Below are 13703 nucleotides of genomic sequence, written 5' to 3' on the forward strand. Positions count from 1 at the left end.
GTTTTCTAGCAAAAATTATGTATTCATGTATATGTTGTATAAATTATTATGTGGAAATTCTCAAGATGCATCCTACTTGGGTACACTATCATCACCCATAGTAGAGAGAGACTACATTATAGCTTCACTCATGGGAGGCTACGGAAAAGAGAGGTAAGAAAATTGCAGCTGAACTTAGAGCAGATCTTAGAGCTGTATATATGTTTTCTCAGGCTTTTATTAACAAAGATGTAGCCAGAAGCAAGGTAAGAGTGCTTATCTGTTTGTTTTTGATGGAAGTGCACATATAGATGCTGTGTAACCCAAGGATGGACAGTGCCATGTATGAAGTTATTGCTTCTCAGCTCCAAAGCTAAACTTCTGCAGTTTGCTTTGTGACTTCAATGCTTGGGCTCTGCAAACTGCATTTCGAGTGTGCCAGGTGTCCTGTGTTCAGTTTGGCCACCAAAGGACCGAACCCTTCCTGTTTGTCTCCTGTATATTTTCTGTTTGTTGATTTCTGCCTACGTCCTACATTTCTTCCCCTGGCATCGGCAGTCCCTTTCTGTATCAGCAGTTGAACACAGTTCACAGGTTTCTAAAGCTTGTGAAATCAGGCTCACCCACCTCGGGACTATAATATCATCCAGCTGGCAATCTCTTCACAGACCTGGTCCTAGCCTCAAAAGACCCTTCCTTCAAGCTCAGCCAACACTGTCCTCCATGGTGTTCCTCTCTCAAAGAGTTTATTCCTTACTAATTTCAAACAGTTCTCCTCTGTTTCCCAGCTTTAGGAATGCTGCTTTCTGTAGCTACTACCTCTCTGATATGTTAATATTCTTTTTATTGCACTTTTGGATTAACTTAATGATTTTATATCTTTTTGACAGTTACTGTTACTAAATTCTCTGTGTTACAATAGCTGCTATGATTTATGTCTCCAGTCTGGACTCAAAGTGAAACAAACAGGTAAGTATGTTTTCAGATAATTAACTAAATATGTATTTAGGTACTGTTAGCTCCAGAGATAAACATAGAGACTGAGATAGAGCTAGAGACAATGTTTAACATTGTTTGAAAGGACACACACCATGCTATGAGCATGGGTTCCCTAGGTGGAGGGTGAAGGGTGAGGAGATACCAATGAGGAGTGTGGGGACTGGAAAATAAGAGAGAAAAAAAAGAACAAAGAGCAAAGAAAGCATTAAAACGCTTGTACAATAACACTTAAAATAATTGAATAGTCAAATTGTACAAAAAAAAAAATAGGGCCTACGTCAGTTTTCACCACATGTAAGATATTTTAAAGTAAATATTATTTCTTTTAATTTTTAAAAGGATAACTTTATTTTTAGTTTTATGGGTATTTTACTCAGAAGGCATGATTTTATGACATTATTTTCTTTATCGTATTATTGATTTTATTTATATTTTGACATAAAGGTGTGAATATATTAATGTTACTGAATTCACTGTATTTAATTTGCTGCCATTTGGGATGTGATGTGTGAATGAACACTTGTATTTATTTATTTTTTTGCATTATGTACTTTGCTGTAACATAGCTTGTGCTGGTTTTTTAACTTTAATGAAGTTAAAAGTTTTTACTTTTAAGTAATTACTTTTTGATTCATCAGACAAATACATATAATAGGCAACACCAGCTTTTAGATCTCCACTAAAACTTCTGACATCCTGAGAGTTTTTCATTCCTCTTAAAAAATTGTTAAAAATTACTTTTGAGATTTTGTTTAGAGAGGTACTCAAATAGGGTGCTTCATGGGTCCTTGCATGTGAAAGAATATTTTTTCAGTTTTGTTAAAAATTGATACATGCACGCAACACATGTACGCAAGTAATTTTAGTATTTAGTATTTGGAACACAGTTTTTTTATAGTCTAAAGATTTACAACTATTTGCTATACTTATCTTCTGATTATGCAGATTATGCGAAGGAGACCTATTTTTTTTAATCTGATTTTATTTTGAAGATATCTGTCAGATTTGCCAATTATATTTTAAAGATGGTATTTTCATTTCTTTACATTTGTATGTAAACTTGCATTTTCACGTCCCTCACATCCCTTTTATCCTTTTGACATAAATGTAATAAGATGTATTAATAATTGCTGCTTTCACTTCTTGTGCTGTTAAAAAAGTCTTTTTCAGGGAAATTATATTTGGATGAACATATTTTTTTAAATATTAAAGATTCTACTTTTATATTTAAGATTTAATTCTAGACTAGTTTTTAATATGTTGGGTGTATGGTTAAGGATACATTTAGTTGTCCCAGACTATTTATTGAATGGTCCTCATGATCTGAAATGCTAAATTTATTATTTTTCAAGTTCTGATATGTCTATTTGACTGTCCTAGGCCCTCCATTCTTTATAAGTATGCTTATAAAAGCTATATTTTGATAGGTTTAATCCTCATCAAATTTATTTCTACTGATATTATAAATAATGTATGTAATTCTGTTTTCATCATTATTTGCTGCTAGTACATATGAAATTTATTTTATAGGATCTTATATTCAATAATACTGCTTTTCCCCAAAATTTGTCTATATTCTCTTGTTTCATATGAAAAGACTGATAACCTGAAAATAAAGGTTCTTGCTTCATCCTTTTCAATCTTTTTTTTTTTAATTTTATTTATTTATGATAGTCACAGAGAGAGAGAGAGACAGGCAGAGTGAGAATCAGGCTCCATGCACCCGGAGCCCGAGGTGGGATTCGATCCCGGGTCTCCAGGATTGCACCCTGGGCCAAAGGCAGGCGCTAAACCGCTGCGCTACCCAGGGATCCCCATCCTTATCAATCTTTATGCTCTTTTTGTCTTGCTGTACTTGAAGGGTTTGACGACAATACTGAAAAGAAATGATGATCTAAGCACCTTAAATTATATTTTCAAAGGGAAGGCTTTAAAGTTTGATCATTATGGTTGGAGTTTCTATAGACTTTTATTATTATTATTATTATTATTTATTTATGATAGTCATACAGAGAGAGAGAGAGGCAGAGACATAGGCAGAGGGAGAAGCAGGCTCCATGCACCGGGAGCCCGACGTGGGATTCGATCCCGGGTCTCCAGGATCGAGCCCTGGGCCAAAGGCAGGCGCCAAACCGCTGCGCCACCCAGGGATCCCCTATAGACTTTTGATCAATAAATGCTTCTTTTTAAAATTAGGAATGTCCTTGCATGATCAAATATTTTAGATTTTATATGACTTTTTAATTTTACTGAAGTCTTTTTCTCTTGAAAAGGATCATTTGTCGTCTTTTGCTTTTTTCTGATAATGTGGTAAATAACATCAACAGATTTTTAAGTGTCAAAACAGTCTTTTATTCCTTGAAACAACCTAATTTGATCATTATAGATGAGCTTTTCTCATACTTTCAAGGATTTAGATTGCTTTTGTTCTATTTTGATATTGATATATCTGCTAAAAACTAATAATGGCTGTAATTTACAGTTTTGTTAACTTCTAAAAACTGCTTTTTTGCAATAAAGTTTATATAATCATAGTAAAATTAGTGTCCATCATCTTTTTTTTTAAGATTGTATTTATTTATTCATTAGAGACACACAGAGAGAGAGAGAGAGAGAGAGAGAGAGAGAGGCAGAGTCATAGGCAGGGGGAGAAGCAGGCTCCTTCAGGGAGCCTGATATGGGACTCGATCCCTGAACTCCAGGACCATGCCTTGATCATGAAAGCAGAGCTTAACCACTGAGCCATCCAGGCATCCCTAGGGTCTATTATCTTAAAGAATTTGTATAGTTTTAGGATAATATGTCCTTAGAATATTTGTTAAAACATGCTATAAGGGATCCCTGGGTGGCGCAGCGGTTTGGCGCCTGTCTTTGGCCCAGGGCGCGATCCTGGAGACCCGGGATCAAATCCCACATCGGGCTCCCGGTGCATGGAGCCTGCTTCTCCCTCTGCCTGTGTCTCTGCCTCTCTCTCTCTCTCTCTCTCTCTCTCTGTGACTATCATAAATAAAAAAAAAAAAATTAAAAAAAATAAAAAAATAAAACATGCTATAAAATTATGGTCTGATTTTTTTGAGCGCCTGGGTGGTTCAGTTGGCTAAGCATCTGCCTTTGGCCTAGGTCATGATCCCAGGATCCAGCATTGGGCTCTCGCAGTGGGGAGCCCACTTCTCTCCCTCCCTCTGCCTGCTGCTTACCCTGCTTGTGCTCTCTGTTTCCCTCTCTCTGTTAAATAAATAAAGTCTTTAAAAATAAATACATAAAATAAAATTACAGTCTGAATTTTATTGTTGGTATTTATTTTGTGTGCTCATTTTATTTGTGTCCATAATTTTACTACTGAATTCACTTTTCTAATCATTATATGCTTATTCATGTTTTCTTTTCTTTTTTTTTTTTTTAACAATATCTACTAACCACCAGTTTTTGGTAAAGTCATTCAACTTGCCAAATTTATTTAACCAGTGATATGCCAAATGGATTGGTCAAAAGTAGTTCATATTCTCTATTTTTTTGTTAGTTTTAAGATATTTTTCCTTCTCTCTCTCTCTCTCACTCTGTTTTTCTCATCTGTGTGTGTGTGTGTGTGTGTGTGTGTGTTGGCAAAATTTCAGGGAGAATTTTGTATTCATCTTTTGAAATAACCAACTTTTAGCAAAGTCAAATATCTTGATTTATTTTTCATGTATTCATTTGTTTTTGAACTTTTTTTTATTTTCCTGTTTCTAATCCCTTTGGATTTGTTCTGTTAATCTTTTTCTTATTTCCTATATCGAACTCACCCCATTATTTCTAAGTGTTTCTGCTTAAATATATGCATTTTTAAATAGTTTATTCTAATTTCTGTTTTAGCTCTAACAATTTTTGTGATTTTATTATTTATTTTCAAGAATTATATAATATGTATTACATTTTGTAATATTATTATGAAGTGTTTCACAAGCAGGTCATTTGTTGCAGAGATGCAAAGCAGAAATTTTTGTTTCAATTCATAGCCTTATTTCTAGCTCTTTTTTGTTTTTAGCCTCTAGGGATCTTTTCTTATGGCTCTGTACTCATTTTTGCATGTAAAATAATGTTCTTATATTGTGCACAATATTACGTTGTGTTTTAGAGTAGGAGGTTTATACGCCTTTTTAGTTAATAAAATTGCTAAAATTATAGTATTCCATTCATTTTTATCCCACTCCCCTCTGGGTTTTATTTACTCCATGATTCTGGTAGAAAAACTTTATTACAAAATCCATTTCCAATTGATACATTTTTGGATTTATCTTAATTAAATGTATAATTTTTTTATCACTATTGATTATTCTATCCTTGAAATGTTTCTCTTTGTTAGTTTTCACATCAACATATTATTAGACTTCCTTCCATCCTCTTTGCTTGCTTCTTATGATTTTCCTTGATGGTATCGTTCTTCTCCATTATAATCTGAATTTTTCAATTCCACAGAACTTATATCTAAACCCTCTTTTATTTTTGGCTTCTAAAGCTCTATTCCTATAACTATGCATCTCATTGAATTTAATCAACTTGAATTGATAATTAAAACCATCTAAATGATAAGCTTGTCCAAATGATAAACCATCCAAATGATATCCAGCTGCCATCTGAAAATGTTAGTGTATCCCATTAGTACCTCAAATATATATATATATTTGAGGTACTAATATATATATACATATATATCTATATATATATTTGAGGTACTAATCTTTTAATATATATTAAAAGATTTTATTTATTTATTCATGAGACACACAGAAAGGGGGGGAGAGAGAGAGAGAGAGAGAGAGAGAGAGAGGCAGAGACACAGGCATAGGGAGAAGTAGGCTCCATGCAGGGAGCCCGACATGGGACTCGATCCGGGACTCCAGGATCACGACCTGGGCTGGAGGTAGGCGCTAAACCACTGAGCCACCCAGGCATCCCCAAATCTATAGTTTTTTAAGGTAGAATTGGTTATAAATACCAAGATATTTTCTTTTCTAGTTTTTCCCATCTCAATAAAATTCACCACCAAAAATGTGGGCAAGGCGTAGTTCTTTTAGTGATCATGGATTAGCTTAATGCGAATATAATCCCAGTGAGAACACCTGGAAAAATAGACACAATTGGAAACTAAAATCTACATGAAAGTGTCAAAATTTCAGCAAGATAGCAAGAATTGTGAAGGTGCCCAGAATATGAAGAGAAGGGGAAGCAAAGTATTTAGGTTTACTCTCCCATGAGTTGCTAAACAGATCCTTAGCCATTCACAAGGAATGGGTAGTTCAAAGACCAGCAAAAAGGAGGGTCACTGATAGATAACTTGGGTTTTCAGTTTAAATAATCAAAGGTGATAACACAAGCATAAAAGGATACTATATTAAAAAAAATAGCTTTACAAAAGCTCAAATTTACTTTCAAGCAGACCCAATATTTGTGATTAATTAATTCAGTAAATTAATAACAACTTAGAACATAATGAAATAATTGGAATACATATGGTGCTCTCAAACTGAAATTTAAGAACAACTGAGAGTAAGAACTCAGTACATATTTTAGTAGTAGATGAGATATAGTTGAAGAAAGAGTAAGTCAAGTGGGAATTAGTACAATAGAAAATAATTTACAAATATATAACATACATAGAAAGATGATTAGAAAATGAAAGAAAAATAACAAAATATTTATGGAACATGGTGAAAAATGTAATATATTATGATTGATTCCAAAAGTAACAGAAACAATATTTGCAAAAATACATAAAGCCCTAGTTCTAAGAAGATCAATGAAACAAATTCATGATGAATACAAACCAACCACATATAGACAAATCATAAATAACTGAAAACCAAAGATAAAGAGGAGTCAGATAGTGAAAGGATGACATATTTCTTCAGAGGCAAGAAAGATAAGATTTACATCTGACTTCTCAAGAGAAAAATTAAGAACCATAAAACAAATGGAATTACATCTTTAAAGTACCAAAACAAAACAACTACTGACTCAGAATAAATGAAGGTAAACAATGAAGAAAATTTCTGATAAACCAAATAGAAAGATTGTTGCCAAAGGAACTGTGCTGAAGGATGTAACAAAGGGCATTCTTGAGGCAAAGGAAGCACAAATAAATACTCAGGAAAAAAACAAACAAAAGAAAAGCAATGGAAAAGTAAATATGTGAAAAAAATCTAATTATAAATGGATACTTATAAACAGTAATAGCATCTTAATGAATTTAAAATATGTAGACAAAATTCCTGATAATAGTTGTATACAATGTTCTGTGAAGGTAAATTAATTTGATTTTTATTTTAATGTATTATAATTCCTTCATATTTTTAATAGATTTTGATTTATTTTTTCTGTCAGTTACTGAGAGAATAATGATCAATCTTCCACTTTCTCAATTTGTCTCTTTCCCCTTTTTCTGTCCTGTTGTTTTACAATACTTTCAAATTATATGTTTAGGTTTATAGAGACTTAGCATTTTATTTTTTCTATTATTTGACATTAATTTTGGGGTATGCTTTCTTTGTTTCTATTAATACATTTTGTCTGTGTGTTTTACTTGTTATTAGCATAGCTAAATAATATTTGTGCACCTAATACTTGCCTTTTTTATACTACTACTTTCAAGCTTTTTAAGGTATTTCTGGCATGCTTGGGTGGCTCAGTTGGTTAAGTGTCTTTCTTCCGCTCAGGTCATGATCTTTGGGTCCTGGGATGGAGCCCCACATCAGGCTCCTTGCTCAGTGGGGAGTCTGCTTTTCCCTCTGATCCTCCCCCGGTTCATGCTCCCTCTCTTAAATAAATAAATAAATAAATAAATAAATAAATAAATAAAACCTTTAAAAAATTATGTTACTCTTATTAGCAATTGGGTCTATTTTACTAAATATTTTATTAAGCTGTAGACCATGAGTCAGCAGACTGCTTCCAACTGGCTAAATCTCACCCCCCACTTATTTTGTAAAGTACCACCTTGTTCATTGAGTTACATATGGCTACTTTCATGCTTCAACAGCCAAGCTGAGCAGTTGTAATAGAAACCACAAGGCCAACCAATTTCAAAACATTCCCTAACTGGTTCTTTTTACGGAAAATGTTTATCTACCCTGACCTAGGTAAACAGATTTTTAAATGTATATATTTGTACATATATATTTAATATAATTATTATGTTTTAGCTAAATCTACCATTTTACTACATGTTTAATAATTCTGACATCTATTCTGTGTTTCTTTCAACATTTTTGAACTAATGATATATTTCACTCTTCCATTTTCCTTTCTATTAGCTTGTTCATTGTATACTAACTTGATATTCTTTTTCTGGTTATATGAGTTATAAAATTCACAGTTATTATGTAAGAAAATTACATAAACTTTTATGTAAAAAAATTAATAATTTTAAAACATCCTGAAAATGTAAGGAATGTAGAACACTATAATTCCATTTATATCTTGTGTGAATTTTCTCTCATTGTTGTATGTATTTTTATTTTATCCGTACTTTAGAGTCATAAACCATTATTAATTACAGTGTAATGTAAAGAGACCCAGTTGACTCCAGTACACACAGTGAGTTATATTAATATGGACAGGAACAGCAGGTTTAGGGAACTCAAATCTTCTGGAAGTCTACCATCTTTGCTTTAGGGACAGATATTATCCCTTTATACTAGATAGTAACCTACCAAAGGCAGATAGTATTTCTTGTTCCCAAAGCTTTCACTATATGAAGAACTTGTAAAGATTTTCTGGAATACAAGGCAATCAGAGCCTCACTCACAAGATATGTGGCCCACAGAGAATCTTCTAACTAATTACCTCTCAGCATTAGATTGATAACAAAAGCTGGCACAGACAGTAAAAGACAAGGAATGATGTCAGCAAGGTAGAAGAATAAGAGCTCCCCTACTCATATCTCCCTCAGCAACAATGATTTGGCAGCCATCCAAAGACAAAGTGCCTTTGTGGGTACTTAGAGATCCAGGTAGGAAATTGTGACACCCCTTTGGAGTCCAAAATTGCCAAGGCAGGTCTGTGACCAGATGGCCAATTCACCCTCTGTGGTCCTGGGATCCAGGAAGAGTCATGCCTACTTCTACCTTGGGTGATAGGCCTGCAGACTTTGAACCTAAAATGGCCAGTGATGTGGGTCCAGCCCCTCTTAGCTACTGTCTAGGAGCCCCTGGAAGAAAGCTCAATGAAGCCAGTCTGACTGTAGCTATTGCATTATTAATATTTCTATAGGATTTTACAATTAAATTAATGAACAAATTTGTCAAATTAACTCTTCTCCCATTTTTTAATTTTTCTTATCTTTTTTCCCCAGCACTATTAAAGTATAGTTGACAAGCAAAATTGTATCTATTTAAGGTATACAAAATGATGGGTTAGCATACATAGACATTTTGACATGATCACCACAACCAAGTTAGTTAACACATCCATCACTTCATATTAGTTACTTATTTTTTCTTCTTTGGTGTGGTAAGAAGACTTACTATGATTTACTTTTGTTTAACATGCCTCTTTTTTGTACTGAGTCTTCGGTTCAATGAAGGCTTTGTTTCCTTTAATAGTTTGTGATACATGTAAGTAGTACTACCTAAGTCTGTCAGTGATCAATAAGTATTATTTAAATAAAATGTTAGTTTCTGACTTTACTTGACCACAAACTTCTAAGTCTTTAGACTCCCTAAACATATTGCACTTTTGTCATTATATTAGAGAATATTTGCACTGGAATAAGCACCAGGAACCTGATTCTTATAAACGAAGATATATTTTAAATTCTTCTCCATGGGAAGAGTTACCTATCCTTTGAGGCATAGCATGAAAGCTAATTCCTTATAACAGGATATCATAATCTCTCCAATTTAATTTATTAACCAAGAACCTCTGTTCAAACAGCAGTATTAGGGATGAATGAAGCATGGTATGATGCATGACTAACTACAACATTTTCCCTGGGGTTATCTGAAAATGGAGCAGGAATAATAGATTTCTATAGAATTGTAACTAAATATAAAATAACTAATGCAATTATACATTTTACAACTTTGTTTTTGATATACTGAAATATCTAAGGCAAGAATCTCTCTTTTACTTAAAATTATTAGTAGATAGGGGTGCCTTGGTGGCTCGGTCAGTTAAGTGTCTGACTCTTAGTTTTGGCTCAGGTCCTCCTCTCTTGGGTCCTGATCTCATGTGTCTTGAGATCAAGCCCCAAGTTGGGCTCCACATTCAGCGGGAGTCTAGTTGGATATTCTCTTCATATGCCCCTTCTCTCACTTGTGCTCTCCCTCTCTCTGTCAAATAAATAAATAAAATCTTTTAAGAAATTATTAGTAGGCAGAAATAAAGAAAAAGGGATATTTACTATATACAGTTATTCCTCATTTTTCCTTGAAAGTTTGCATTATGCCACTTGACTTTTAAGACCTACAGTTGGTACCTATTTCACTAAAACCAAAAGAAATATAATATTATTTTTTATTTTATGAAAAAAGGCAAAAAGCAAAATAGCATTCAACATTTGTTTTGCAGCTAGCCTTATGGAGCAGAACATACCATGAGCAGTGAGAATGGTCCCTGCAAGCTTCTTCCAAGAAACCATACTCAGCCTCTCAGCATCAAGCAGCCAGAGCTTTGAAGTCTGTGAACATCTGTGCTTTATCTAGATTTATTCTGTGCCTCCTTTAACAAAGTGTGTTCTAAAAGCCAAAGAAGTTATATTGGGGGTCTGGGAATGCTCAAAATTTTTCCATATTAAATTAATGGTAATTGTTTATGCATCTTACATCATTTAGACTTACAAAAGATTTCATAGAAATGCTCTACTTTAGGATGGTGGGGGAAACCTGTATTTATAACTATGATTAAAATGTGTATTGTGGTGTTTCCCAAAGTTATTTTTTTTAATTTGGACTGTGTGTGTGTGTGTGTGAGAGAGAGAGAGAAATAGAGAGGAAGAAGAAGAAGAAGAAGAAGAAGAGGAAGGAGAAGAGGAGGAAGGAGAAGAAGAAGGAGAAAAGAGAGAGGGAAGGAGAGAGAAAATACTCGATTTTATTTTTAAAGACTTTTCAAGTAAATTTGGAAAACTCAAATCTATTTCTCTTGGAAACTCAGTTTTCTGTATATTAAAGACTGAAAAGTTCTGCAATAAATAAGTGTTTCACTTTGACACAAGGTTTCTTAAATGCATTTGGGAGTGGGCTCCCCTGGAATCAGAGAGCAGAAAATAGCACTTCTTGGTCTCTTGTGATTGTTGGCTGCCTCCTCAGTATCTCTCTGTTCTCTTCTCCCTTCGCAAATGGCTCTCAACAGGGAGAGCAAGTCCCTGATAAGGACTGAGACACTTCACTGGTTTTGGACGTTTAGATTTCAGGATTTTGCCGTTACAGACAGCTGAGACTCACCCTAATACAGCAGGCCTTCTGAGCTGAAACTAAATGTGAGTCTACTGATCCAGGGATTTTTGTTATAGGAATTTGAGTTTACTGCATTTGTTCTCCGTATGGGTTGCACATCACACCTGGAAAATCTCAAAAACAAAAACAAAAACAAAACTCATGTCTTGATCCCTTAAAAGACCAAAGGGATCTGGACAGGGGTCCTGGCATTGATAGTTTTTCAAAGCTCTCTAGGTGATTCGTTGATTCTAATAATACAGCCAGGTGCTTTATTTTTTGCCCAGATAAAGAACTTCCCATAAATTTGTGTTTTTCCTGCTTTTTTATTCCTGTTCTTGTTACAAGCTTAAGGGTTTCATTGTATTTTCTGTTAACATTCCAAAAAGGAGAACCCTGATTCACATAGATAATTGACCTTATCTTTGTTTACAGGTAATGTGAGTCCTTGTTTCTCAAAATTTTTGGTTTGTGTGTTTTCACACTAGGTCACGTCCTAATTTGCTGGCCAACAAATGGATTCTTACTTTGCATAAGGACCCTATATTTAGCCCTATCCTTCCTGTCCTTTGGGAGCAGAGTCACAAGATACACAAAGACACACTTACGCAAAAAACTCAAACCAAAAAATTTACTTAGTCATAGTCAAATAATAGAAACTATATGTTACAAATTATCTCTGCAATAAACCATAGTTGTGGCAGTTTTTCTTAATATTATACATTATACACCTTGTTGGTTGGAAACACATAAACACACATTCTTCATCCAAAACATGTGTTTTCTAGTATTTCTACTAATTACCTAGTATTCACAAATACAACAGGATCAGTCTTTAATCTCTATCCAGAGAATAATCCAATGCCATTTCAAAATCATTCATCCAGATGTGTGCCTTACAACCAAATTTTTTTCTTTGATTAGCCTCAGAATGTACAACTTTGCTTTCTATTTCTCTCTATTCTATCCCAGCCCAATATAGGTATTATTGTTTAGCATTCTTCAGGCTAGAGAAGAAAAGTTACATTTAATCAATTCCAAAATAAACTACGTAAAAAATCAGTGTACCAATAGAACACTGGCAGTGCCATATCTGTTGGTAAAGGTCAAAAATTCAGAAATACTGCCAGACAGCATTGTAGCCACTTAATGTGGTAATTCTGCCTGGCACTTTAAAACCAAACACTTGTGCACAATGGAGTATGTGACAAGACTATCGAATCTTATAAACATTATGGGTCACTCTACTGATATGCTACTTTTTTCCCCCTTCTTGCATCTAAGGCACCAAGTCAAAAATATGCTTGCCAAAAGTTCAGCCTGATGGGTACTGAGATCTACCATGATGCATATTCTAGTTGGTAAGAGCTCCTAGGTGGACTCTGAGATCAATCTTGAATTATTTCACCCGGATTTCCCAGGGGAGCAGCTGTAGTGTGGCACTTTTTATCTCAGTGAACACACTCCTGAGTAATAAGAAAAAAAATATATGTATATATATTTTTGGTTGTTTTGTTAAAACCTGCTGTAAGAAATTCATCTTCTACCTCATGTTAAGTATAGAAATATTATTTTTCCACCTTACAGTAATGTCATATCCAAGTTCAAATTCTCTGTTTTTGGATGCATTGTATTTCCCAAGTGACCATACTAAAAGCACAGAGTTTATTTTAAATTTGTGCTATTGCTAAACATATACTCTTTCATAGCTACTTCAGGAACTGGGTTGGGTATGGGTGGGTATGGTAAGAAAACATGCATTACCCAAATAAGAGAACATATTACCCAGGGCTTTGTGGAGATGATATCTAAATTCAGTGCAATTCAAGGAGCCATTAAGCAAGACTCTATGATTACTCCCTTTAGTTCTATATCAATAAGAATCAAATCTTCTCTATTTGGTTCCTTCCAGCTGAGCCATGTGCTTTTCTTTCTTCCATTAACTGAAGCACTAAATATTCTGTTTTCTCAGAGATAGACCCTTTCTGTGTACATCTTACTTCCAATGCTACCTGTTTTCGTTTTCACCACAAGGCTTTTGGTTTGTACACCAATGGACACCAATGTACAACCTTTGCCTTAGCTTTAGAACTCTTATTGGGAGTAATTAAAAACAGGGAAAAAGTTATAAATAATACGTGTAGTCTGTATATTACATTAAGTAAAGTGTTCCATAAAAACAATAGCTGTGTGAATCTTGACATATCATTTTACTGAAATGGTGTTTTTGTTTGCTTTGTCTTTAAGATAGTATAAAACAGAAGTTCCTTATTTCCCTTCTTTTTTTTATGGTAAACACTTTTAATCAGTGATTTT

At 34.0% G+C, this 13703-nt stretch overlaps 1 long non-coding RNA gene across 1 annotated transcript; it reads left to right on the top strand.

Annotated features, from left to right (window-relative positions):
• The first annotated feature begins 594 nt into the window (after positions 1-594).
• Positions 595-11159, top strand: LOC140598934 (uncharacterized). Its single transcript, XR_012001457.1, has 2 exons — positions 595-948; positions 10525-11159. It is a non-coding gene; the product is annotated as an uncharacterized lncRNA (long non-coding RNA).
• Positions 11160-13703: the final 2544 nt, after the last annotated feature.

Source organism: Vulpes vulpes, chromosome 5 (assembly GCF_048418805.1).
Source record: "Vulpes vulpes isolate BD-2025 chromosome 5, VulVul3, whole genome shotgun sequence".
NCBI classification, from domain to species: Eukaryota; Metazoa; Chordata; class Mammalia; order Carnivora; family Canidae; genus Vulpes; species Vulpes vulpes.